Here is a 27,554-nt window from a genome sequence, read left to right on the forward strand (position 1 = left end):
TCTCCCCATTTTTACAATTTAACCAGTGGGGAGATGCCAAAAGAATCTGGCTGAAATGAAATCATGACTAGGGTTACATTATCACTGAATTTCATAGAAAGCAAACTGGAGGACTCCAGATTCAGAGCTGCAAAGTCTACTCTGCTTTGAGATACTTATTTGACAGGAGAACTGTAATAAAATTACAAGTGAAGGGCCAGGTTCTCCTTTGTCTTGCACTGTGTATAGCCTTTTACACCTGTACAAAATGGGTGTAAAATGTTACCAAATCAAGATGGTAAAATTTTACTCCCACTTTGAACCGCACAATGTGCAAGGCAGTGGAGACGCAGGCCTAAGAGTTTTAAATATCTCCATTACTCTGTGTCCACAGGACAGAGAACTGGAATGGGAAATTAGAGATGTAAGCAATACCAGATCTTAAAATGGTCAGCATTTCTAACTTTCAGTGGGAGAATTGAAAGGGAAGGATGTGGTCATTGTAGGAATTTAATTTGTCTTTTTTCTAATAGACTCAGAAGATGAAATTTAAAATATAGTCCAGATTTGTGAGAATTGTAATATGATCTTGGAGAGAGAGTTTTCTCCTAATGGAATGGATGTCTTCAAAAACTTCAAGTCTGCAACACCCAACATTAAATGCAAGTCTTTATTTAGGTTATGAGTGCTTTAGGACATTGACTCTTTGTTCTGTGTTTGTACAGCACCTAGCACAGTAGCGCAACCTATGGCCTGTCAGGGTAATCCGCTGGCAGGCTGCAAGAAAGTTTGTTTACATTGACCGTCCGCATGCACAGCTGCCTGCAGCTCCGAGGGGCTGCAGTTCACCGTTCTCGGCCAATGGTTGCTGCAGGAAGCGACAGCCAGCATGTCCCTGCAGTCCGTGTCACTTTCCACGGCTCCCATTGGCCAGGAACAGTGAAATGTGGCCACTGGGAGCTGTGGGTGGCTGTGCCTGCAGACAGTGCATGTAAACAAACTGTCTTGTGGCCTGCCAGCAGATTACCCTAACAGGCCATGTGCAGCCCACAGGTTGTCCACCACTGTTTTAGAACAACATCCAATCTTGATTTAAAATTTGTCAGTGATGGAGAATCCAGCATGAATCTTTGTAAATTATTCCAAAGATATCGTGAGTTAAGGTACTCTTCAGGATCAGGCCCTTAAATGATACCATATTGTAAAGTTACACATAACATGCATTAGACCAGTGGTTTTCAAACTTTTTTTCTGGTGACCCAGTTGAAGAAAAATGTTGATGCCCATGACACAACAGAGCTGGGCATGAGGGGTTTGGTGTGTGGGAGGGACTCAGAGCTGGGGCAGAGGGTTGGGGTGCAGGAGTGAGGGATGCAGGGTAGGGCTGGGAATCAGGGGTTCAGGATGTGGGCAGGGGTGGCTCCAGGCACCACCATGCCAAGCGCGTGCCTGGGGCGGCAAGCCGCGGGGAGTGGCAGTCAGGCGGCCTTCAGCGGCATGCCTGCGGGAAGTCCGCTGGTCCCGTGGCTTCAGTAGTAATTCGGCAGCAAGGACACTGAAGGCGCGGGACTGGCAGACCTCCCACAGGCGCACCGCCGAAAGCCACCTGCCTGTTGTGCTTGGAGCAGCAAAATACATACAGCTGCCCCTGGGTGTGGGAGGGGGCTTCGAGCTGGGGTGCGAGAGTGGGGTCAGGACTCTGGGCTAGGGGTGCAGGCTCTGGGGTAGGGCCAGGGATAAGGGATTTGGGGTGAAGGAGGGGGCTCTGGGTTTGAGGGGGGGCGCAGGGCTGGGGCAGGGGATTGGGGCATGGGGCATGGGCTTACCTCTGGCGGCTCACGCTCAGCAGTGCATCTGGGGTGCAGAGGCAGCTTTCCCGCTTGTCCTGGCACTGTGGACTGTGCTGCACTCTGGAAGCAGCCAGCAGCAGGTCTGGCTTCTAGGCAGAGGCGCGCAAGCAGCTCTGCACAGCTCTCGCCCATAGGCACCGTCCCCCCCAGCTCCCATTGGCCGGGAACCAATGCTCGGGTTGGAGGCATCACGAGGAACCCTGTGGCCCCCCATCTAGAAGCTGGACCTGCTGCTGGCTGCTTCCGGGGCACAGCGCAGTGTCAGAACAGGTAGGAACTAGCCTGCCTTAGCCGGGCAGCATCGCCAATGGGACTTAACAGTCCGGTCGTTGGCACTGAAAATTGGCGGCATTTCGGCGGCGACGCCTCTGGATGACGCAGCTTGTTGGCGGCATTTTGGTGGATGCTCAACTGCCGGCCAGTACGCAGGCGCACTTAGACGCCATGGCACCCACGGGCACAGCTTTGGGGACCCCTGTATTAGACCATATTACATAGGGCAACATTTTAAAAAGTGGACAAGTTAAAAAACACCTCTTTATACCTATACTTTTTCAGTAAATATAAGCAATAGATTTCAATGAAATTCATACTGTATCAGGAATGTGTCAAACTAGAAAATTACAGTTGTGTAACCAATTTTGGAGACAGTCAAAGATATATAAGCTTCAAATATAATCATGAATTCATATTTTTACATTAACATTTCATGCCAGATCCCTAACACTTTCTTAGTCCATGACATTATGCTGTTGTGCTATTTAAAATAATAAATAGGCTTACACTTGCTAAAGGATTCCAGTACTTATTCTTTGGAAGAAACATATTGGCTTATTACAGTTAGCTATATTTGTGACATGAATTTCTGTAGGTTTTAATCCGCTGCACTGTGTAGTACTAATACATTATTACTGATGGAATAGTTTTCCTAAGATCTCCTACAAAGTGGAATAACCACCCAAAGGAGGAAAAAAAAAAGACGACTTTTGATTGGGACTTTTTCAGCAGAACTGGGAAGAATACTAGTCATCACACAGTAGGGAACATTACTGCACTGGTAAAGGGAGGGACTAGACCTATCTACTTGTCTAAAACATTTATACTGTGATCATCACTATAGTATGAAAGAGCCTACTGTATGACCAGTTAGCTCTTAATCAATAGTTTTTATTTCATAGTTCTATTCAGTATAAAGTTTTGAGAGTAATTTTCCCATAAAATAATATTCTATGCCTCCATGACATCCTCACTCTGCAGAAAGCCCCTCCCCCCCATGTCTGCGGTGTAGCGTGGGATTGGTTGCATGGGAGAAGTGGAGGTTACAGGCAGTCTGTCTACTGACTTTAAAACAGTATGTGTGTGAGCAGGGGCGGGGAAGAGAAGGAGTCATGGCTGGCTGCTTTAGAAATGTCAGTAAATGCCTATCATTCAAAATTCTCTATTGGTTCTGCAGAACTGAAACTCTTGATTGCATTATTTCTGTACTGCCAATTCCTCTTCAGTTTTGGTAGCATGCTTTCATTTTCCAAAATATTTGTTGCCTACATTTCATCTTGATATGAAGAGGGTCTGTATGTTGTCAGCCTCCCCTTTTCATGTATGTTTCCTGGCCATTTTGCCTGCACAGACAATATCATAATGTACATTCATTATTAGGAGAGATCTGAACTTGTTCCAGGGTTATGGCTCTGTGGAGCCTGTTCCTATTTGTGTTGACACCCTACCCTCTCCAACACTTCTTTACCCTTGTAAATTAGTTGTTTAGAATACCAACTGGCTCCAGGTTTTTAAAAAGATTAAAAAATGGGGGGGCGGGTGAGTGACGCCACTGAAGCGAAACAAACAAACCAACCAAACAAGCAAAGGAATGCCGCCCCTTGAAAAGTGCCGCCCCAAGCACATGCTTGGAATGCTGGTGCCTAGAGCCGGCCCTGTAGAATACAACCGCAGCTTTTAACACAATAAATGACACTCTCTCTGAAGTGGCTGAAGTTCACTAGGTTCACTGACACTTCTCCAAACTGATTCCAGTCTTACCTTTCCTGGTGCAAGTTATTTCAACAACAAAAGAGAGAGGGGAGAGATGTATTTCCTTTCTTAGTGACTTTATTCATGATAACATCCATTGTGCACCGTAGATGACATTTGTCACCACCACATGTAGATTTTATAGATATATCGTGTCTGATTTTCAGGAATAGCTGCAGCTTTTCCCAACTAAGTGTTAAAGTGGATAGATTCATTCTGCAGACAAAAAGGTAGTTTAATTCAAGGCCGAGATTTTCAAAGCCGCCTAGGGGATTTGGATGCTGAATCCCTGTTAATTTTAATGGGAATTGGACATCTCAATCCCTTTGGTGGCTTTGAAAACCTTAGCCTAAATGGTTCATTGCACTAAATCCTCTCAGGATACTGTGATTTAGGGCAGAGAGAGTAATAGCTGAATATATAAGCCTAATTTCTATCCATCATATTGAAAAGTACCCTGTATAATTCTTGTGTGGTATAGCAGTGAATGAAGAGTCAATGACTTTCTGCAGGAACTCCAGTTGGGCACATCACTGATCATTGCCTCAGTTTCCCCATCTGTAAAACTGACAGTTATTTTACTCCAACTTTATTAGTCCTCTTTAGCTGAGGATTTAAAAGGTCTTTGTGAGTGCAAAGTGTAGTCACTTAGTACTGAGCCACATTCTAAAGCCCTTGCTCAACGTAATTTAAAACACAGACCCCACCTTTTATCAATCTGACACCAGGGAGAGCAGAGTTACTGTCGCCTTTTAATAAATAAATAAATAAAAAGATATTTTCAGGGTTAATTTTTTTCCCCTATTTTCGAAAGCATGACACACTCCCCGTTCATCTGTTCCCCTTCCTTATGCTGAGAAGCCACAAAAGCCAATTAAACAAAGTATAAAAATAATCCCTTTTGGGGAACAATTTTCCCCACAAGAAGTTAAAAATCTGATATCCTGGACACAAGGTTAATTACTGTAATTTAAACACATATCAAGGGAATCTACAACAGTGATGTTAACAACTGTACAACAAGGAGATCTCAAGCTATCAGAACACGGATATGCTTTATGGTTATTCCCCTTCTAGGTACTAATAACAGTATAGTAGACATTCTAATCTCTATGCAGACAAGGTCTTCAACATACTGCTCTAAACAACTAAAAATCAGGCAAAATAGGCTCAGAAAGGAACTCCATACTGAATAATTTTTATCCTTTGACACAGAGTATTTGTTTTTTTCACCTTGTTTATTCTTTCAATCTACTTTGGGGTTATTGCATAATTAACACACACATCTAGTAATTGCCTATATATTTGTCAGAACATTTTACAGTGACTCTAATTTAAATCTCTGCATGAGTAAACTGCAAGTTATCGTGAGGGGACAGTGAATCACTTTTATAAACAGGATGCAAATACCAGTCAGAAAATGTAAATGGTGAGGGTGAGATAGAGAGGTGAGAATATGCTGTGAGATAGAGAAACAAACAGATAAACAGTATGGAGCTGTATATTTAAAGACAAACCAAATGCATTCAGATATATAGCTCTTCTGTGCAAACATAGTCACACTTAGATATACATATATTTAATGCATAAGTTCTCTCTTTTATTGGGATCACAGGGAAACAGAGTTAGAGTAAAATAGTTTATAGAGGAGAGTTATGCCCATGTCACGTGCACTAATGGGAAAAGCATGAATATAAGAAATAGTAGAAGGCTGACGCAGATCTATAGATTATAAAGTGTGAATGTAAATGAGTAGTGAATTCAGTAATTGGAAGAAAGCGCCATTTTAGACCAAATCTACTCTCTGGGCAACTGGAGAGTAAGGCAAGCAATTCCCTTTTGGATGTATGGAAAACATTCAGTGCAGTTTGGTGAACCGGCTTCAGTAGACGTTTTGCCTGTGTCAGGATTGCAGGAGCAGGTTTTTTCAAAGGGGAGGAATGAGAAGTTACACATAAATCACCCTTCAAAGTTCACCCTGCCACTGGCACTGTATTCAACAGAAGGGGTCTCCTCTCCATACACCAGCCAGTCACACTACACCTGTAACACAGATGTAGCAAGTGACACTGCCCAAGGCATTTTCTCTAGCACTGAGACAGCATTATGATGTTTACAAAGGTACACAGACTCTCCCACCTCCACAGCACTCAAACATTGAAGGCATTCTCCTCCTCTTACAAGCTCTTGGCTCTCAAAGCAACCCTACATTTATTAACTGATGTAGAATGTAGTTTTTGTTGCTTCTACTGCTTTGTTTCCTAACTTCCTTTAATACAGCTAAGCTATATATGGATATAGATTCTATGGCTAAGACCACCACAGTCAATAAGCCCCTTCTTCAAAGGTTATGCACGGTCAATTCCATCTACGAAAGCACAGAGTCACTTGTAAAGTACCGATTGTCATTAACAAAACAAAGTGATATTAAGCCTGAGTATCACAGGCCTACATCATAGCAAGACTCAAAAGCTAGTTACAAATCCATTCTTACAAGGAAAATACTCTATTGTAATACTCTTGAAATTCCCATTGCCTTCCACTTTCAACTGATTTTATGGCATATTGCACCACAGAAGAATCAAAAGGCTAATTCATTCCCTCCAAAAATAAAATATTTTATGGCAATAAGGGCTTCTTTCTTAAACTTCATATTGAAATAAAAAATATTTAGCAGAATCAGAAAGACCCGGATTGACTTTACTGTTTTTCTCAATAAAAGCACATCAAACTCTGCGGGAGAGAAGTAAATACTCCTAAGTGTGGAAAAACATCTCTTGACAAGAACAAGATCAATAACAAGCCCCTTTACTTACATGCAGATTGTTTACGTTCACAACTGAATCACAACAAAAACTGCTTGAAGGGAATGACTACTCATTTTGCATTTCCCTTGGATACTGTATATTTCTGGGAGACAACTGTTTATTCCTTGTCTCCTGTTGCAATAGCCCCATAATTTTTATAGTTAGTTATTTTTTGATCATTTAGAAAATGAATCAACCATCCAAAGACAGCCAACAAGTGTGTAGGATTTTATATATTTTTATATATAAAAAATGGTGTGCAATGCATAAAAATGCACTAGAAAAAAACAATATTGTCCTCTTTTTTTCTAGTGCATTTTTATACATTGTACTACAATGGAAATCCAATCCAATTCCAATGGTATATCAAATGGTCAAAAATTGAATCCTTGATAAAAAAGTTTAAATCTTGCTAGATGAAGCATGAATCCATATGTTAACATTTATTTACGTATTTTGGGGAATAATTTTTAAAAAGAGTCAATAAAGTAAACGTTACTATGAATAATGTGATTCACAAATTCTTTACCTGTTTACATAATTATTTCTTCTGAGACATCAGAATTGCTTTGGAAAGATTGCTTTGGAAAGCAAGATTAACAGCAGTAATGTGAAATGATTTTGATAAGAAATCAAACAAAACAGTCTGCAAATTAGCATCCTTTGCTCTGCAACTTTGAGTTGTGATCCGTCATGTTCCAAAGAATATGGTTCTGCCACCCTTCACTATGTCTATTCATAGATTCTAAGGGACAATTGTGAACATCTAATCTGACCTCCTGTTTAATACAAATCATAGAAATTAACAAAAATAATTCCTAGAGCATATCTTTTAGAGCAGCATCCAATCTTGATTTTAAAGTAGTCAGCGATGGAGAATCCACCATGACCATTGGTATATTGTTCTAATGGGTAATACTTTCACTGTTAAAATTTTGTGCTTCACTTCCAGTCTGAATTTGTCTAGCTTCCACTTCCCGCCATTGGATACTCTTATAGCTTTTTCTGCTAGACTGAAGAGCCCATTATTAAATATCTGTTCCCCCATGTAGATAGACTGTAATCAAGTCACCTTTTTACCTTCTATTTTTTAAGCTAAATAAGATTGAGCTCTTTGACTCTATCCCTAGAGGCTTTGTAACCCTTTAAGCATTTTTGTGACTCTTCTCTGAACCCTTTCCAAGAAGGATGTTGATAAATTGAACTGTGGGCACCAAAACTGGACACAGTGTTTCTAAAGTGGCCACACGAATACAGAATATAGAGGTAAACATTTCTCTACTCTTACTTGAGAGTCTCCTGTTTAGTCATCCCAGGATTGCATTTGCTCTTTTGGCAGCAGTGTCACAAGTGGGAGCTCATGTTCAGCTGATTATCCACCATGACCTCCAAATTTTTTATATGTATATTTACTTCTGAAAACTTAATGGAATATAAAATGTTTACAAGTATTACCATGCTTCTAATCAACATGATAAATATTTTCCCTTTCCTAAAATTTAAGACCAAGAACTCTCAGAAATCCAAGTATAAGACACAGTCATCAATTAGTCAGAGACTAAACTATTGACTTCCAGATGCCAAATCACAGAATACATAATATAGGGCATATTCCACAGACAGTGGTAGCTGCGATCAGGCTATGTGAAATGTTTGATACTCTGTGTGTGTTCTTCCTTAGTTTTCTGACTTTTAGTCAGATAGAGAAGAATTTTAAAGCCATGGTATTATCTAAAGAAGATACGGGTGGCTACCATACCTTCAAAACATCTGCAATTAACAAAAATAGCGGTTATTTTCCAAGCCTCCCTCATATGGAATACGGTGAGCAGCTTGAGAGTATATTCCATGTCTTGGTCTGGACTCACTGGAGATCTTATATTTGCAGTTCCTAGGAGCCTGGGGGATTTGCTGCTTCTCCCATGTAGGGCATAGGAATGGTGGCTGCCCTCCTCCTGCACACCACTCCTGATCCCTTCTACTAAGTACTCTTCTATGCAGTGCAGCACCAGCAAAGACAACATGTATGGGGGCAGATGGAAGGGTGCGTGTGGAAATCAGACATACACTGAGACATATAGTACAAGTACCATTCCATGAAAGGGAATAATGAAGAATGGAGGTTAGAAGTTCCTTTACAATATTCTGGATGTTGGTGGACAAGAGAAAGTAAGCTTGACCACTCTTTTCCTGCAGAGTCAGGATCTCTGGTTTTTCAAGTGCTTGCATACCTCACAAAACTATGTAGCTCTCCTTTGCATTTGCCTCCAAAGTCACAGATTAAGTCCATAAGGGACCATGATGATAATATAACGTGACTTCCTGTGTAACACAAACCAAAGAACCTCAGTCACTAATCTCTGCATCAAATTTCTGTTTAAATCAATACTACATCGTACCTCAAAGACTTCAAGTGATGGACATTTCCCCATGTTTCTAGGTACAGTAAAACTTGAGAGTTATAAGCTCCTCAGTAATGGAGGTTGTCCATAACTCTGAAATGTTTGCAACTCTGAACAAAATATTATGACTGTTCTTTCAAAAGTTTACAACTGAAAATTGACTTAATACAGCTTTGAAACTTTGTTCTGCAGAAGAAAAATGGTTAAAAGCAGCATCTTAATTTATATAAAACAAGCACAGAAAGTTTCCTTACTTGTCAATTTTTTTAAAAACTTCCCTTTTTTTAGTAGTTTACATTTAACACAGTAATTTACTGTACAGTATTTGTGTGGGTGGGTGGGGAGGGGGGTTGGGTCTCTGCTGCCTGATTACATACGTCAGGTTCCAAATAAGGTGTGCGGTTGATTGGTTTAGTTTGTAACTCTGTTTTTCCATCAGACTGAGGTTCTACTGTAGTTATTCTAATGATTTGCCATGGGATTAATGTCAGGCTAACTGGGCTATATTATGGTAACCATTTGCATCTACCTAATCTAATATAGTTTATCTATGCACTTATACAGGTCGTTTCACCATAGTATCCGAGTGCTATATACAAGGAAGGTAACAAAAAATTTTAATTGCATAAATTCATAAAAGCAAATAGTACTTCCTCCTTTTTAACATTTCTGATATGTGTTATTTCTGTCAGACCATAATCACTCATTGTCAGCATCAAATACCAGTGATGTCAAAACAAATATTTAAGAGTTCAACATCTATTCACAGCAAAGATTTTAGGACTTGCAATCTTTAAATATATAAAATAGACTTTAGACACTGCATGCGTACACATTTGCCATAGTATAATTATGTCCAAAGTCTATTTTCTACATTTAAAATTTTATATTTAATCCCGCTTCCATTTAAGTATATAGGAGTTTCGCCACTGACTTCAGTAAGTACAATTGGGCCATAAAAATTAAAAAAAAAAAAGATTTTATTTTATTTTAAGAATAAAACATCTATTTATAGCAAAGACTCCCAGATAAAGCAAACTGACTTTGTTGATTATGACAGGAAGAATAAATTAGGCAATAAATACCAGAGAAGTTTAGAAAGATTTGGTTATTATTTGCATGAGCTAACGTAAAAGAAGTCATAATACTGAGCATAACTAACTCTGCATTGACGTTTTCAAAATTAACAGTGTTGATTATTTCCTCATTAATGTTATTTGGTTTTGAACTGCAAAGACTGTCTGACAAGTGGAAATGTTCATAAGCATGAAATGCAATTAAAAAAAATTACCTGCTATTGCAAATGTAACTGAGACAGAGTCTTAGAACTAGGAAGGGTAACAGGAAACGATGCACACATACAAATGGACTAACTCTGACCTCAGGATGAACTAGTAAGCGTGACAACAACAATAAATTGAATTAACCCTGGAGGTCTATCATATTCTTTAATTCCTAATAAACTGATGGTAGACTGTCAATTGCAGAGCATAAAGGAGCATGATTTACTCAGATTCTTGAAATCTCTGGGCTGTTTTCTCTGGCTCTAAAAAGTAATTATGGAATCGTGTTGTCAAGGATGTGCACAGTGCGAGACTTATAATTGATCAGTGGTTATTTACAAATACTGTATAGTACTTTGTGCTATAAAATTCATCTCTTGTCATACTGAATAATTGATTTTCCTTCACACCTATGCAAATTTAATTTCAGATAATCAATATATCATCTTGTTAGTAACTAACAAAAAAACACTTACACCTAGTTGATATAATTAAAATACAATTCCACAGAGAGCTGAGTGTGTCTCCAATATTGGCTGAATAACTGACTCAGAGTGGATTAATGCTAAACATTTTCTGTAATTTTTCCAGCACGAAATAGGGGGCTTGGAGGAAGAGGGTTCTGTGGGAATTTGTTAAAAAACCATTCTACCTGGGATCAGGCTTTGAATTACCTTTGCTTCTGTCAAAGTCCATTTATCAACCTGACAGAGCAAATCTCTAAAAGCAAATAAGGGCAAGTAAGGCTTCTGCTCTCTTGCTTCAATAAAAGTAGGTTTCTCTTTCAGAGAGGAAAGGCAGGCTAGGAGACAGCTGTAGCATTTAATAGAGAGTCAGCTAAACGTTACATAATTTCCATTGTTTATGTTTCTTTTAAGTCAAGTTTGCAATCACATGGAAGGAATACTGTTTGGTGCGTCTTTCTTTGCTTATTGAGTAACACCTACAGGACCTCTGAATTCAGGACACAGATAAAAAAAATTGCATATTTTTTCCAAAATTGTCATTCCCTGGTATCAACTAGCTTAAATATTGTGACATTTGAATTAATATGCTGAGGATACATTATTACAATATTTTCCAGCCAATAATAGAAATGTTTTAACATACCTTAGCTATTGCTGAAGGTTCTCTAAAATATATAAACAACATTTTAAAAAAAGGAAGAGCAAACCATGAATCAGGAATATATATTAGCATGTCAATGCAATAAAATACCCTGCAAATTATACTATGGCAAATGTGTACGCATGCTATAACCGTATCAGAAACAACTACGTGGACAATGCCCTTTAAAACATCAGTGTGAAACTCAAACAATTCCTTTCTATTAATGGAGTAGAACATTCTGCATTGACTCCTAATTTACACAGAAAGGCACCCTGGGTATTGGATCTTGCCAGATTAATGAATACTATCAACATTCCACAACTTGTTTGAAAAGCGTTAATTGCCAGGTGTTCGTATAAATACTTAAGGTCATTTTGCTTTAATGAAACAGCTGAAATATTACATTGGTGATTTATTTGGTTAGTGTGACAGAACAATTACTCACCCTACCAGAAGTAGCAAAGAGTCCTGTGGCACCTTATAGACTAACAGACGTTTTGGAGCATGAGCTTTCGTGGGTGAATACCCACTTCGTCGGATGCATGTAGTGGAAATTTCCAGGGGCAGGTATATATATGCAAGCAAGAAGCAGGCTGGAGATAATGAGGTTAGTTCAATCAGGGAGGATGAAGCCCTCTTCTAGCAGCTGAGGTGTGAAAACCAAGGGAGGAGAAACTGGTTTTGCAGTTTACAACCGCATCTGGTCTAACCCCTCAGACAGAGACCAACACCTACAAAATCTCCACCAAGCATTCTCAAAACTACAATACCCACACGAGGAAATAAGGAAACAGATCAACAGAGCCAGACATGTACCCAGAAGCCTCCTACTGCAAGACAAACCCAAGAAATAAACCAACAGGACTCCACTGGCCATCACATACAGTCCCCAGCTAAAACCCCTCCAACGCATCATCAGGGATCTACAACCCATCCTGGACAATGATCCCACACTTTCACAGGCCTTGGGTGTCAGGCCAGTCCTCACCCACAGACAACCTGCCAACCTGAAACATATTCTCACCAGTAACTGCACACCGCACCATAGTAACTCTAACTCAGGAACCAATCCATGCAACAAACCTCAATGCCAACTCTGCCCACATATCTACACCAGTGACACCATCACAGGACCTAACCAGATCAGCCACACCATCACCAGTTCATTCACCTGCACGTCCACCAATGTAATATATGCCATCATATGCCAGCAATGCCCCTCTGCTATGTACATCGGCCAAACTGGACAGTCTCTACAGAAAAGGATAAATGGACACAAATCAGATATTAGGAATGGCAATATACAAAAACCTGTAGGAGAACACTTCAACCTCTCTGGCCACACAATAGCAGATCTTACGCTGGCCATCCTGCAGCAAAAAAACTTCAGGACCAGACTTCGAAGAGAAACTGCTGAGCTTCAGTTCATCTGCAAATTTGACACCATCAGCTCAGGATTAAACAAAGACTGTGAATTGCTTGCCAACTACAAAACCAGTTTCTCCTCCCTTGGCTTTCACACCTCAGCTGCTAGAAGAGGGCCTCATCCTCCCTGACTGAACTAACCTCGTTATCTCTAGCCTGCTTCCTGCTTGCATATATATACCTGCCCCTGGAAATGTCCACTACATGCATCCGACGAAGTGGGTATTCACCCACGAAAGTTCATGCTCCAAAACGTCTGTTAGTCTATAAGGTGCCACAGGACTCTTTGCTGCTTTTACAGATCCAGACTAACACGGCCCCTCTGATACTTGTCACCCTACCAGCTAAATTAATGCTAAAGAATACCAAGAATCAGAGAGTCAGACTGGACCTTTGATATAGTTGTAGCTCATTCAGTCAGTACATGCATAGGCTATGTTTTAAGCAAACATATCTTTGTTTTAGAGGCTATAGTAAAAGAAAAATCCACAAACACACACCCCTTTTTTTTTTTTAATTGGCAAAAGACAGTAGCAACCTTTCCATTATTTTGTCTATTTTGTAACCATATTTCAAAGTAGTTTAATGTTTGGGTTCAGATTTTACACATTTTCTCTACAGTAAATACTCATATGCTTTTTTAATCTAGCTCTGTATTTTTCTAATACACAGCACTTTTCAGCCTAAAGGAACCTAGAGTGCTTTATAAACCATAAGCTAACTCCCACCTTTGCACAGACATGTCAGACAGAAAAAAGAAGCAAATATTCTGAATACAAGTGACATTGCGCATAGAGTAGGTGGGCGGTGGGCAGCCAACATCCTGACTTTAAGTACAAGGTGATCTGGCAGCTACTTCTGCCTTACAAAAGGTGGTTTGCAAAATTGCCAAGATATGTTTATTGGATGAAAGGCATGGCTGACGTGCAATCTGGTGAATTTAGAGACAGTCATCAACAGCAAGCAACAGCAACAGCAAGAAAGCATGATGCTTCTGCTGGAAAAAGTGACCTGCAACATGATATGCCAACCCTATTTTCAACACCCTGGCCTGCAAAGATGGATTGTTGCCTTCACTGGACACTCATGTGAACAAATGCTGCTTCCCATTCTGCACTATAGATGGGATTTATATACAGCTTTTCTCACCAGTGAAGCACAACCATCTACACAAGAGTGAAGAGTATTGTAGAATAACCAATTAAATACACCATTTACCTGAAATATCCAACAGAAATTGTAGAAGGAAACTAAGTAGGTAAAGTATAATTACCCCAATTAGAATTAGACTAAGATGCTGAAACTAACACTCCTATTTTGCATAAAGTGTAACCAGGGGCGTGATTCCCCACTCTAATACTTTATTTTTATGCTTGTGCCATTAACATCAATTTGCTACTTTGAAGTTAGTGGTCGAGTCCAATAACACACAGTGGTGAACCAGGTGTCAGGGTCCTTAATGCCCCAAAGTCCTCAGGATTTTCATATGAAAGACTGCAACTCCAATGCCTGGTATTCTCTAAGATCACAGTAGATCAGTACTGTCACTGTCAGAGGGAAGAAAGCCACTAACTAAATAACTACACCACCACCACCACTCACAAACTGCTCTCTTACTAATCTTGCTGGTGGATGGATGCACTTGAGGTCTCCAGACATTGCTGCCGTGATAGTGGCTACATCATTTACCTGACATATAATTCATGATTTGTACTATCAGAAAGCATACACCACACAAACAGTACCCCTTACATATTTTTGAATCCTGCTTTCCATATTATCTTATTTTTGTTGTTTGACAAAGACCCTGGAACCTCATGAGCTAAAGCTGAACATCAACCAATGCAGATTTGACTTTTTCTATCAATCAGGTAATAAAAATACAAATGCAAGCAAACTAGTTAAAGGCAGGGGGTTGCTAAACCATTGCTTTAATCATATGAAATTAGCAAAAGACACAGATTTATAAACTAATATAGCCAGGAGCAATGGAAAGCAAAATTTTAGAAGAGCTTGTCACATGAGATATCCATTATCACAACAGCTAGTTTCTGCTTTTTTTTAAAAAAATCTGTTTTCAAAACAAATTTTCTTTGTTTCTTTCAAAATTTAAACCGAAAGCTTTCTGGGTTTTGAAAATGATATTTTTAAACAAACAAAATCATTTTTCAAGAATGTTCATAGAAAATAACTTTTCCAGCCAGCTCTAATCATAACTTTCCCCTCTGATCTTCCCTCATATAGAAGCTTTAAACACACACAATTTATAAGTCTCTCTCATTCAAAGATGCAGATTACACCTATGGGGCCACTTCAGAAGTGCTCAGCACAGTGCAGTTTTCATTGGGACACTTATGGATAGATTTTCTAAAGAGCTCATTACCCAACCTACTTATTAGCCACTTATTTTGGTGTCTGTATTGAAGTTAAGCTTTTCTGAAAATCTAGCTCGGAGCATATGTGCTAGGCCTTTCTGAAAATTCTGCCCTTAATATTTTGCTCTCCTCATACTTTATCTAGGAGACAAGGTGGATTTTGTTCAGTAAATTATTTATTTTCAATAAAGTATTTATGCTTAAAGCACCATGTTTTCCATGTAGCATCAGAACTATGTAAATATTAGTACCCTTATGTTTTAAAAATAGTGTGTTAATTTCACAATTAAATATGGCACCCAATCCATAAATTTTTTAAAGAAACAATTAAGTCTATAAATACAGTAAGTGCTACATGTAGCAACAAGAAACAAACAACTGCACAACTGGAGGGAGTTCTGTATAATAGACTGTTACAGCCTCTTGCAGTCCCTATCTTACACTGCCTTGAATTTTTGTACAGTCATTTACACTCTGTTGGATAAAGTTGGTGAGATCCTGGCTCTTGCTCAGGCTGCTTTGTATTATTCTGCTAAAAGCAGCAGATCCAGACCCCTGAGGATTGCCTGGGTGGAGTAAAAACAACAAAGATCTGTTTTCTTCCCTATGTTGTGCAATGAAGAGGAGCAAATTTGTAAAAACAAAACAAAAACACAAACTTTGGTGGGTCCCTGTGAAAGGGAATATGGCAAAGCAGAATGCTGCCCTCACTTCCTTTGTATCTATCTGCACATCTCAATGACAGTATAGGAAAAGTAATAGAATTAGGGGAGAAGGGAAGAGCAAGTTTAAGTATTTTGACATCTCCCATCCCCTCAAATGCATAAGTAGGTAAAATCAACAGGACAGACTTAGGGGAAAGGAGAGGGAAAGAATGGGAGATTCATGTAGAGGCAGATCCTCTGATCCTGCTCCCAGCACAACCCTGCTGTGGCCCACCCAGCCTGTCATGGGGCTCATTAACCCCACACTAACATGGAAGAGATTAAGGATCTTCTTTGGACTGGAGTGGCTCCACCCCACGGCATCTGCAACTCATGCCGGGACTAGAGGAGGAGGTAAAAGGAGGAACTCCTCTCACATGAGGGAAATCCTGGGAAGGGAACAGACTGAGCTTCTCCAGCCCTCAAGAGAAGATTGACAGCCTGTAGAACTCCTGCCCTCCCAGGTGGAGGGCACAGAACCCCAGAGCTGAATGGGAAAAAAAGGGACTTAGACCTGCACCAGAATCCTGGGGAGGAGGGGCACTGAAGGGAACAGAGACACTCTCAGGGCTCCTCTGACGTACGAGATACCCATATCCTGGTGGGAGCTGCCTACAAGTTTTTCTTTACCTTTCTTTTGTGTAAGCCCATTTGCTGATTGCGGGCTATTTTACGGTTTCATCTGGGACCCTGAGAGGGTCGAGACAATCGAAAGGCCTTGGGCTGAATGGTGGCCTGCTAAAAAGACACCCATGAACAGCTGCTAGCGTGAGGGGGTAACTGGACTCCTGTACTTACACTTCCCATATAGCCAGAAAGGAGCACTACCATGGGCAGATTCATGACAGCCCCATTCCCAAACCTCACTAAGGAACTCCTCCTCCTCCTCCATTCTTGTGGCTTTCCCAGATTTGTTTGGGAAAGAAAAGAATCATCATGTATAATATGGCAGGAAAAAGAAACATCCTGGAGCAGTTGTGGGCAGGAATATTAATTTATGATAAGCATGTAGCCTTCTTCCCTTCCACCTTGGAGCTGTGTTCCAGCATTCTTTTCTTATATCAAATAGCACTACCCTCAATGGCAGCTTCATTTCTCTTCTTGTAGGCTTACACTTCTATTACACATTTGATGTAACTGTCAAGAAAAAGATGACATTTACTGTAAAGAATCCCCATAGAAATCTTGAAAATTTTCATAGCCTGTGTAATGTTTCCCACTAAGGTGTCAATGAAATCTTGTGACTTACTGTTCTCACTGCACAGCACCAGAGGATGGAACCTCTGTAAATTAGTACTTCTACCAACACTAGAAAGTGTGACTCTTGTAATCTGCAGGAATTATTTTCTCTTACTAGATACAATATAACTCATTGTTTATTCATTTTAAAGATTTGCTGAATTAAAACACTATATGCATGTATGTATGCACCCACACACACACACACAGGTTTTAAACAAAAAAATAATTAGTGACAACCTTACATAGGGTTAATATTTACTTTTCACTTATTTCCAACTATTCAAAAGAGAACTCAGCTAGTTCAAGTAAAGATTTGAAACCTTTGGTAATGAATATTGCAATATTTTCTTGGAAAAAAGATGGGAAAAGGCCAATTTGTACCTTTCTAAAAATGGAAAGAATTAACAGTAAAATCATCTATATTATATAGAATATTTTTTTAAAGTTATACAACTTTTCATAATATCCACATTTTATATGAGCTTTAGGCAATTACTTTAGTTTTATTATTAAAAAAACTCCCAGGTAACATAAGGTTTCTGTAACAACTTTAATAAGACCAAATGTTGCTATGTTTTAAATTTCCGGTTCCCTACAGGAAATATCACAAAATTTGGCCCAATACATTCTCGGAATCTCTTTATACAATGTCAGTTCTTTCTTTTACTGTTCAATCTTCCTTATTGAGCAATCCTGCATGTTAGAGCAAATACAGCTGCTCAGCAAGAGGTGTTTCATGTGACTGAGTGAGCTCAATGAATGAATTCTTCTCCCAAGCTGACGGTACATTCCTTCACATTCTTGTCAACCTCTGTCTAGTTCAAACTCTTTCCCGACCCTCACCCCAGGCATATCACTAAGTTGCTGTTTATCCTGCTTCATAAGACAGCTCTTCCGGATAGTATGACGACTAACCACAAAACACAATAGCTTGAATCTGGTATGCAGAGCAAACATTTATGACCAATATACAGCATGGTTATTGTACAAGTATAAAATTACAGGAAGTGGCAAAAGTCAAATTTCTAGCTTCTTTGACATACTGACTGCTTTAAAAGAGAGACTCCAGTTGGTAGACTCAACATGTGAGCTCTCATTTATTTTATTGCAAAAACCAATTAATTCCCTTTTCTGCTGCCCTCAAAGTATTCTACTGCTGATTTTTCTATTAAATTCCTTGAATTCAATGATTCTGGTACCTTGGTTGGGGAAGAACAGGGGGAAACCACCATGATAACCGAAGTGTGCACATGACACGAGGGAAAAATCATCAGTAACAGATTTCAGCATCAGACTTCAAAAGATTTATCATGAATAATAATACTAAAGAAAATGTGTTTTACAATTATGGAAGCAGCAAAGAATCCTGTGGCACCTTATAGACTAACAGACGTTTTGCAGCATGAGCTTTCGTGGGTGAATACCCACTTCTTCGGATGCAAGTCATCCGAAGAAGTGGGTATTCCCCCACGAAAGCTCATGCTGCAAAATGTCTGTTAGTCTATAAGGTGCCACAGGATTCTTTGCTGCTTCTACAGAACCAGACTAACACGGCTACCCCTCTGATACTTGACACAATTATGGAAAACACCTTGATGGTGTTTTATGGGTTCACCTCCAATAAACGCTTTTCAACATGTTTTTCTGCTGTGCAGGCTAGCAAATGACTGCAGCTAATACAGGCGGACGCCTCTATTTTTCTCTTATAATAGTATATCTGTCTCCCTTCAGAAAGTCACACAAATGAACTCTAAAAGCCTAGGAAGCATGTGGGGTCTGATTTAACCTCATTTTTGGCTCCTCTGACCCAGAGCTCAATAGCCTTATATCTATGTCACAAAGATCAGCACCAGCTGTTGGTGTCCTGAAATCTTTACCATAAAAGACTGAATATGAGTGTTTCCTATATGGTATGCACTCAAAGCCTGGCATCAAAGACATTTAAAATGTAGAAGAAATTAGGTGTCATATGTTTAAGCCAGAGGGCAAATAACATCCCATATTGTCTGGGTCCTTCGGCATTTTCATAAAACAGCTCCAGAAAAGAGCAGATCATGAATGTCGATGGAAATTGTTTTTATTGATTTTCATTGGTATTGAAGCTCATAATATGAGGACTACATTTATAAAAAGCAGTTGTTGATACAGCACTAAGGGACAGGCTTTCGAGAGCCCCAGCAAAATTTGACTCTCATCTTTTAGTTATTAGTATTTTGCTAGTTTCTACATTTATGGCAAAGAGAAAACTGACAAGATGTTTGAAAATATTTTGGATGACCCTTTTGCCACTGAAGTCAATGGCAACATTTATTTAGTTATCATCCGTGTTACGGGAGCATCTGTCTCCAATTTGGATAGGGTCCAATTGTACTAGGTGTTACACAAAACACAGAATAAGAGACGGTGAGCAGATGAGACCTTTCTAAAAGAACTGCTTGATTTGGGATCACACTTCTAAGAATGTAATAACCTCTGTGCCTTTGGCTTTATTAGACTGCAGCATGATGACTTTGTTTTAACCACTTCAATTTAAAACTGAGATATTACAAAATTATGCAGTCATAATAAATTATTATTTCCTCCATGGCCTTGAGTTTGCTCATAACTTCACTTTACAAAACCAAATTTGCAGACCAAAGGCCTGATTCCCATCTCACTTATAGTAATGAATATTAAGAGTGACCAAAGGTGAAAGTAAGCCAGTACGGTATGGTACGGCGTACCAGCAAGAGCCAGTATACCGTGCCAAACTTGACCGGCTTCTCCGGCGGTGATTTAAAGGGCCCAGGACTCCAGTCGTTGCAGGGAGCTCCGGGCCCTTTAAATCACCACCAGAGCTCTGGCAGCCAGGCTCGGGCGGGGATTTAAAGGGCCCAGAGCTCCGGCCACTGCGGGAAGCCCCAGGCCCTTTAAATCACCGCTGGAGCCCTGCCACCTCTACCCCAGGGGTGGCAGGGTTCCAGAGGAGATTTAAAAAAGTGCCCAGGGCTCCCTGCAGTGGCCACGGTGATTCTCAACTCGTGTAGAAATACTCATGCTAGCTCTCATCAAGCTGTAGCACTAATAATAGTATGGCAGGGTAATACTCGTGGTAGCATGAGTAGCAGCAAGCAGCATCACAGCCTAGATGCCCCAAGTACACCCCCCCCCAGACCTTGTGGGTACATACTTGGGGCAGCTAGCCCATGCTGCTGCTCATGCTACCACAGCTTCTGTACTATTTTTAGTGCACTAGCATATTTCTACTCAAGCGGATATTCACACTCCCAGCTTCAAGTATAGATGTGGCCTGTGTACAGATGTAGTCTATGTATTCAAGGGAAGCATTCTCTGTTGGTTATTAGAAAGTACTTATTATATTGTGAACCTTAGCAGACAGGCAAACTGCAATGAATGTAGTGGGAGGAAAAAGGAGTGCATGTTTGAGGAGTAAGATCTGGGATGATACCTTGAAAAGATCAGAACAAATTATTCTTAGCACTTGGCCTCTGCATCATCATACTGTCATTCAAACATGATGCATTGGTTTCAAAGATATTTCATACAATCATAGAATCTCAGGGTTGGAAGGGACCTCAGGAGGTCATCTAGTCTAACCCCCTGCTTAAAGCAGGACCAAACCCAACTAAATCATCCCAGCAAGGGCTTTGTCAAGCCTGACCTTAAAAACCTCTAAGGAAGGAGATTCCACCACCTCCCTAGGTAACCCATTCCAGTGCTTCACCACCCTACTAGTGAAAAAGTTTTTCCTAATGTCCAACCTAAACCTCCCCCTCTGCAACTTGAGACCATTACTCCTTGTTCTGTCATCTTCTACCACTGAGAACAGTCTAGATCCATATTTGACACACTAATGCCCAGGAAGTCCTTCAAAACCAGGACTGTTCCACAAAAGATTATACATCTTAACAGTCACAAGCATAGGCACCGACTCCCTGGGTGCTCCAGGGCTGGAGCACTCATGGAAAAAAAATTGGTAGGTTCTCAGCACCCATCGGCAGTGCCTGGCCCCCCTGCTCCAGCTTACCTCTGCCTCCACCTCCTCCATGATCGCACTGCCATGTCCTGCTTCTCCCACCTCCCTCCCAGTGTTTGCGCCCCAAAACAGCTGATTCGCGGGGCAGGGAGGGAGGGGGGAAGAGGGGAAATGCAGCATGCAGGGGGAAGAGGTGGGGCCGGGGTGGGGATTTGGGGAAGAGCTTCAATAGGGGCAGAGAGGGGGCGGAGTTAGGGTGGGGACTTGGGGGATGGGGTTGGAATGGGAGCGGGGCCAAGGGCATGGAAAGGGTGGAGTCCGGGCCGGGCCAGGGGCGAGTAAAGGAGAGGGGATGCGCGGCACCCACCGGTACTGGAGAAAGCTGGTGCCTATGGTCACAATTAAGAACTCAAATTCACATCAGTCACTGATGAATCTCTTGCCTGCCCCATATTAATATAGACTAAAAACCTTTAGCAATGTTTGGAATATTCTACCATCAAACAAATAGTAACTAACTAATTCTCAGATCACATTCATAATATTTACTTGCCACTAGTGGCAAAAAATATTAACTAAATTTGATAAACCCAAATTTGCTACTTTTAGGGTTACCAGATAGCAAATGTGAAAAAAACGGGATGGGGTGGAGGGTAATAGGTGTCTATACAAGAAAAAGTCCCCAAAAACAGGACCGTTCCTTTAAAAACAGGACATCTGGTAACCCTACTACTTTAGGGCTCTAAATGTTACTCATTTGTCTCTTCTATTGAAGATGACTTTCATGCAAATTACACTGGAAGTTGCATAGCATACATGCAAATACAACAAAACTGATAGTAATCAAAACAGATAGTTATGCCACCTGATAAGACATTTAACTAGTATTTTGTCACCTACTGATGAGCAACAAGCCACTATATGAAGAGGCCTTAATTTAGAGCTTTGATGAGTATTTATTTAAAAAACAAAACAAAACCAATCTGGTTTGCATAGATTTGCACTGTTTGCATTCTGAGCACTAGCTTTGGTTTATAGGTTCATTTCCATCTGATATTAGAAAAGTTAAATCAATTAAGTTTTTAACAAAAAATCAAGTTGGTTGAGTATTATTGCTCTCCTCCACTCTCCCCTGCCCTCTCTCCAAAGAGCCATTTAGGTTGAGCACCTCCAGACAAAATTCTGAATAAACAGTTGATCAATTTGTAAAAAACTAGCTATTAATCTCTAAAGCCTCCAAGCATGAACATCTTGCAGAGGGCACAGTTCATAATAAAATTCTAGAGGGACAAATAATTGATAAGACAAGACCATGATTGTTACAGGAGCACAATATAGCTCTCCTGTTCAAGGCAGCCAATACTGAAAAACAACCTTTGAAAACTCTAACTAGTAAATTATACAGCAAGTTCTATTGAAAAGAGATCATAACCCAGAGCAGGTAAATAAAAACAAGTATTGAAACTGCATATTGTGAGTAAGTGAATAAACGCTAGTCAGAATCCAAAACTGAGCCAGATAGTATGAGCTGCTAGAAAATACTTCTCATGTCATGTAGGTGCAGTCCTGTGCTATTAAGAAGTCGAGCATGCATGCCATAGTACAGTATTTGAGAGATATTACTGATACAAAATTAAAAAAAATACATCTATGTATTGCAATATGGTTTAGTCATGTAATCCCTGCCCTGTGAATCTAGATGCAACGATCAACATAGCAAAGCTGAGAGCAGACACAGAATGCAGGAAAGTTGACTAAGGGCTAGTCTACACTTACGAGCCGGGTCGACGCGGTGAGTTTGACTTCTCGGAGTTCGAACTATTGCGTCTAATCTGGACGCGCTAGTTCGAACTCCGGAAGCGATAGTTCGAACTCCGGTACTCCACCACTGCAAAAGGCGGTGGCGGAGTCGACCTTGGAGCCGCGGACTTCGATTCCGCGGCGTCTGGATGGGTGAGTAGTTCGAACTAGGGTACTTCGAATTCAGCTACGCTATTCACGTAGCTGAATTTGCGTACCCTAGTTCGACCCCGCTTCTTAGTGTGGACCAGCCCTAAGACATCTGTGGAAGAACACTGTTTGGGACATTTACAACCAGACAGACAAAAGGAGTAGAAAAAATACTATAGGGAAAATACTGCACAAGAAGAAGGAAAGACTTGACGGTTGATATTGTGAAGTTATGAGCAACTCATCTGAGTTCAGCTGGAGCTTTGTGTACTCAACACTCCACAGGAGATCTTGAAGTCTCACAAGATCAAGTCCCTAATTTACTTAAAAACAGTCATTCTATCACTTATTTCTAAGACTATATGAAAAATGTTATCTCAGAAGACTGTTTTAATGCATGACAAAAATGTCCACAGGCTTCCATGAGGGAAAAGTAATTTCTGCCTAAAGTGGACACATACCTATAATATGAAAGGAAAGTGTGTGCTACTACAGACACACAAAACAGTGTGAATTTTAGAAAGCATAAACGTACACTCAGAGCCAACACCACAACTAAAAGACTATAAATCTGGAACTAGGAGAACACGTAGTGAACATTAATGAAAATCCCACAGATACCAAATGTTAAAAAAAAAATGAGTTAAAAATGCTAGTTAAAAATGTTAAATGGAGGAACCACAAACTACATGAGATTAAGCCAGAAACTGACAAAGAAATACCAGATGAATCATGTCAGATTCTGTGAACAGAGCTGTTTACATGGAATAGAAATTGGACTGTAGAAATAGCATAAAACTCATTAATAATCAAGAACAACAATGTAATGTGTCTAACATAAAAATCCAGACCATCAAAGCAGGGCATATACCGTAGTTCATGATGAGAGACCAGATCAGAAAATACATTTTAAGATAAAGACTTTCCTGATCTGGGGCATCTAAAGGCGAATCGCACAGCTGTCTGCAGCTCCTTGTACATGAGCAGGGCAGCAGATGCCAGGCCTCCTTTGCCGTCTCTTCAGATTAAAGAGAGAGTGTCCTTAGCTACCCTCTGCGCATATGGTTTGAGATTAACCCTCTAACTAGTCCCACACCCGGAGCTCAATTTACACACATTCTTGGTTCTGAGGGTGATTTACTCTGGCTTGTGTACAACAAAGTCTTCCTTTAGGAGCATATCTTCAGCTGGTGCAAACGGTCATAGTTCCAATGGCTTCAATAGAGTCATGACAGTTTACACCAGCTGAGGATGTGTCCCTTAGTTATCCTCTCACTCACAGACAAACTGACATCTTGAGGCTAATATTTTCTTAAGATTATTTATATTTGTCCTGGAAGATTAAGGCGACAACTATTAATTGAATTTAACAGATTGTTCCATGACAAATTAACCCAAAAAATATTTTCCAGATATGGTCTACATCATATGGAGATGCCAAATATTGTGTGCCATAACTCCTCAGCTGAAGTCATGGTGGACGTTGCCAAGAGGTTCAATTTCAAAGCAAATTGTGTAAACATGCAGTTGCACTCTTGAAATACTAACCAGGCTATACCACATGAGTACAAACCTAAGAACTCCTAAAATGTTTCACGTGTGTTGTGGCATGAAAAGGTAATGGATAGGTTGCATGTGATATTAACATGCACACGAGGAAAGTGAAAGGATAGTTACACATAGTTTATGGTAGTTCCATGTCACTGATAACTGTGATAAAGTACAACCTGGTTAATGTAATGTATGCAAACATCACCATACTGTTTATTTCACAGATACGTATGTAACATTTACCAAATGTGTGGCAGAATTAACATTAATGGTTATGTAATTTCGCTCATTAGCCTAGGGTGCAAAACCTGGTAGTAACTTTATTTTTAAGATGAAGTGTATTTTGGTTATTACTGTAAAATATTCTTATTTTGTATAAAATAAGATTTGCTTTCATATGTGCTACCAGACTATTTTCCTATTTGACACTTCAGTGAGAATTATATTTTAAATAGATAACAATATTGAAAAGCAGAGTCAAATAAGTTAGGCAAGTGTTTGGTAATTTCTTAATGATCTGTACATTCCTCTAGTTTTGCATGGGTAACATGACAGCAAGATTATAATTTTCATACAACTTTAATATTTTTAGTTGCTGGAAACCCCATGTTCCAGATAAGGTCTACAAACAATTACTTTGTTAATGTTTGTTTGGGGAGCTGTACATTAGTAGATGTATATGTATTTACATAGCTACATCTGAAGAGACTGCTACTTTTTATTAGTTAACCTATCAATCAGGACAAAATGTATCTTCATTTGAACAGATTTCAATATAGTTTAATCCATTTATTTTGGTCCTTAAGGACACTAAAATAAGCTCTTCTATTGGCTACGCACCTTCCTTTATTATACACAGATGACATGAGGACTGTAGAGTTCTTTATTTCTACCATGGAAGCATCTTGAGAAGCTACATTTTGCTGCTGTAATGGAGATAAGAAGTTGAATTGACTACTTATCTCTGATCCAAAATATGGATCAGATGGGAGGATTTCAACTTAAAAGAATCCCTAAGGTTTGCATGAGAGTGGGAATTGAAATATACTGTATCAAATGGCAAGTAAGTGATTTAGTAAAACAAACCAGGAGTACAAACTGCTTAAAGGAGAAACAGAAGGGGGAAATGGGAAAGATGTTCTGTATTTCAGAATCAAAGAACACAGATATACTCCTACAGTAATAGAAGGTAGCTCACCATTTTAAGTACTAATAAAACAAGCAACTGAAAATCAAGTCACTGTGGTCCAAAACAGCCGCTAATGCTACACAGGTAGCAGCCACGGATCAAGTAAAAGCAGGCAGATAAAAATCGAAAACTACATTATGACAAATCAGCAAAAGTACTTTTGAAGTTAAAAATAGGTGACTGTGCACAAAGCTGAGATGGCAAATGGAAAACAGCTACAGCAAAGAACATATAATTGAAATATCTGAAGGTAAAAGATGGACACAATATAGATGACATCTAATAAACAGGAAAAAGGCAAAAACAATTTACAAGATGTTAAGGAATATGAAATACAGAAGGAGAACCCAAAATAGATGCAATAGCATTCAAATCAGAATCTGTAATCTGAAATTGAAGATAATAAAATAGACTAAATCAATAAGACAATAGAAGTATTACCCAAATCTAATACATGTGCTTATTCTAGTAAATTATAGACTATAATAGAATAGAACCCCTAAATCTAAGTGAACTAAATTCAAGTAAATCCAAATGTCATGGGCATACTATTTGCTAAGGAAGACTGATATTCTACACAAAGTCCTAAGACTAAAAAAAAATTGGGTTCTCTTTGTTCAGAGATGTTCTGGTTTAAATGCTAATATAAGGCAGCAATTAATAGATAACTTCCACTGTGATAAACATGAAGAATCTCTGGAAATAAGATATGAACATTTTTTAAACAGGTACTTACAAAAACACTCAAACCATACACCAAGAATGTACTGTTGTTTTTTTATTGCTAAAGTATATTACTCTGATAATCCAATCAGGAAGCTAAGATTTGCATATACTATCTGATTGGCTCACAGATAGATAAATAATGATATTCACAGAACATAGATGCAGCCAGTCAGTATGCACTCAATTTCCTATGTAATCTGATTATTGATATCACAATAGCTAAGCAATAAAAATTTTACTAGTCTTGTGTGTGTTAAGCCAATTGTTATGGCAGGATATTTGCCACAATTTTTAAAAAGTGTAGTATTACAATGTTTGGTGCTCACTTGTATTTCTATTACAAGTGAAAGACACCCTGTAAAAAGGAAAAATAAATAAAGAAGTTATCTACATATTACAAAGCTGTTATTTCTAATAAAAAGAACAGAAGTATTTGTGGCACCCTTAGAGACTAACAAATTTATTTGAGTATCAGAGGGGTAGCCGTGTTAGTCTGGATCTGTAAAAGAAGTGGGTATTCACCCACGAAAGCTCATGCTCCAAAACATATGTTAGTCTATAAGGTGCCACAAGACTCTTCGCTGCTTTTACAAATTTATTTGAGCATAAGCTTTCGTGGGCTACAGCCCACTTCATCGGATGCATAGACTGGAACATACAGCAAGAATATATTTATATATACAGAGAACATGAAAAGGTGGAAGTAGCCATACCAACTGTAAGAGGCCAATCAATTGAGATGAGCTATCATCAGCAGGAGAAAAAAAAACTTTTGAAGTGATAAATCGAGATGACCCATAGAAGGTGTGAAGATACTTAACATGGGGAAATAGATTCAATTAGTGTAATGGCCCACCCATTCCCAGTCTCTGTTCAAACCTAAGTTAATTGTATCTAATTAGCATGTTAATTCAAGTTCAGTAGTCTCTCTTTGGAGTCTGTTTTTTTGTTGTAAAA

General features: G+C 39.5%; 1 protein-coding gene across 1 annotated transcript in view; it reads right to left on the bottom strand.

The window, feature by feature from the left end:
• The window catches only part of PCDH7 (protocadherin 7), a 390,709-nt gene that overhangs the window by 64,773 nt on the left and 298,382 nt on the right, over positions 1-27,554 (bottom strand). The gene's annotated exons all lie outside the window — the stretch shown is intronic.

Source organism: Mauremys reevesii, linkage group 5 (assembly GCF_016161935.1).
Source record: "Mauremys reevesii isolate NIE-2019 linkage group 5, ASM1616193v1, whole genome shotgun sequence".
Classification (NCBI taxonomy): domain Eukaryota; kingdom Metazoa; phylum Chordata; order Testudines; family Geoemydidae; genus Mauremys; species Mauremys reevesii.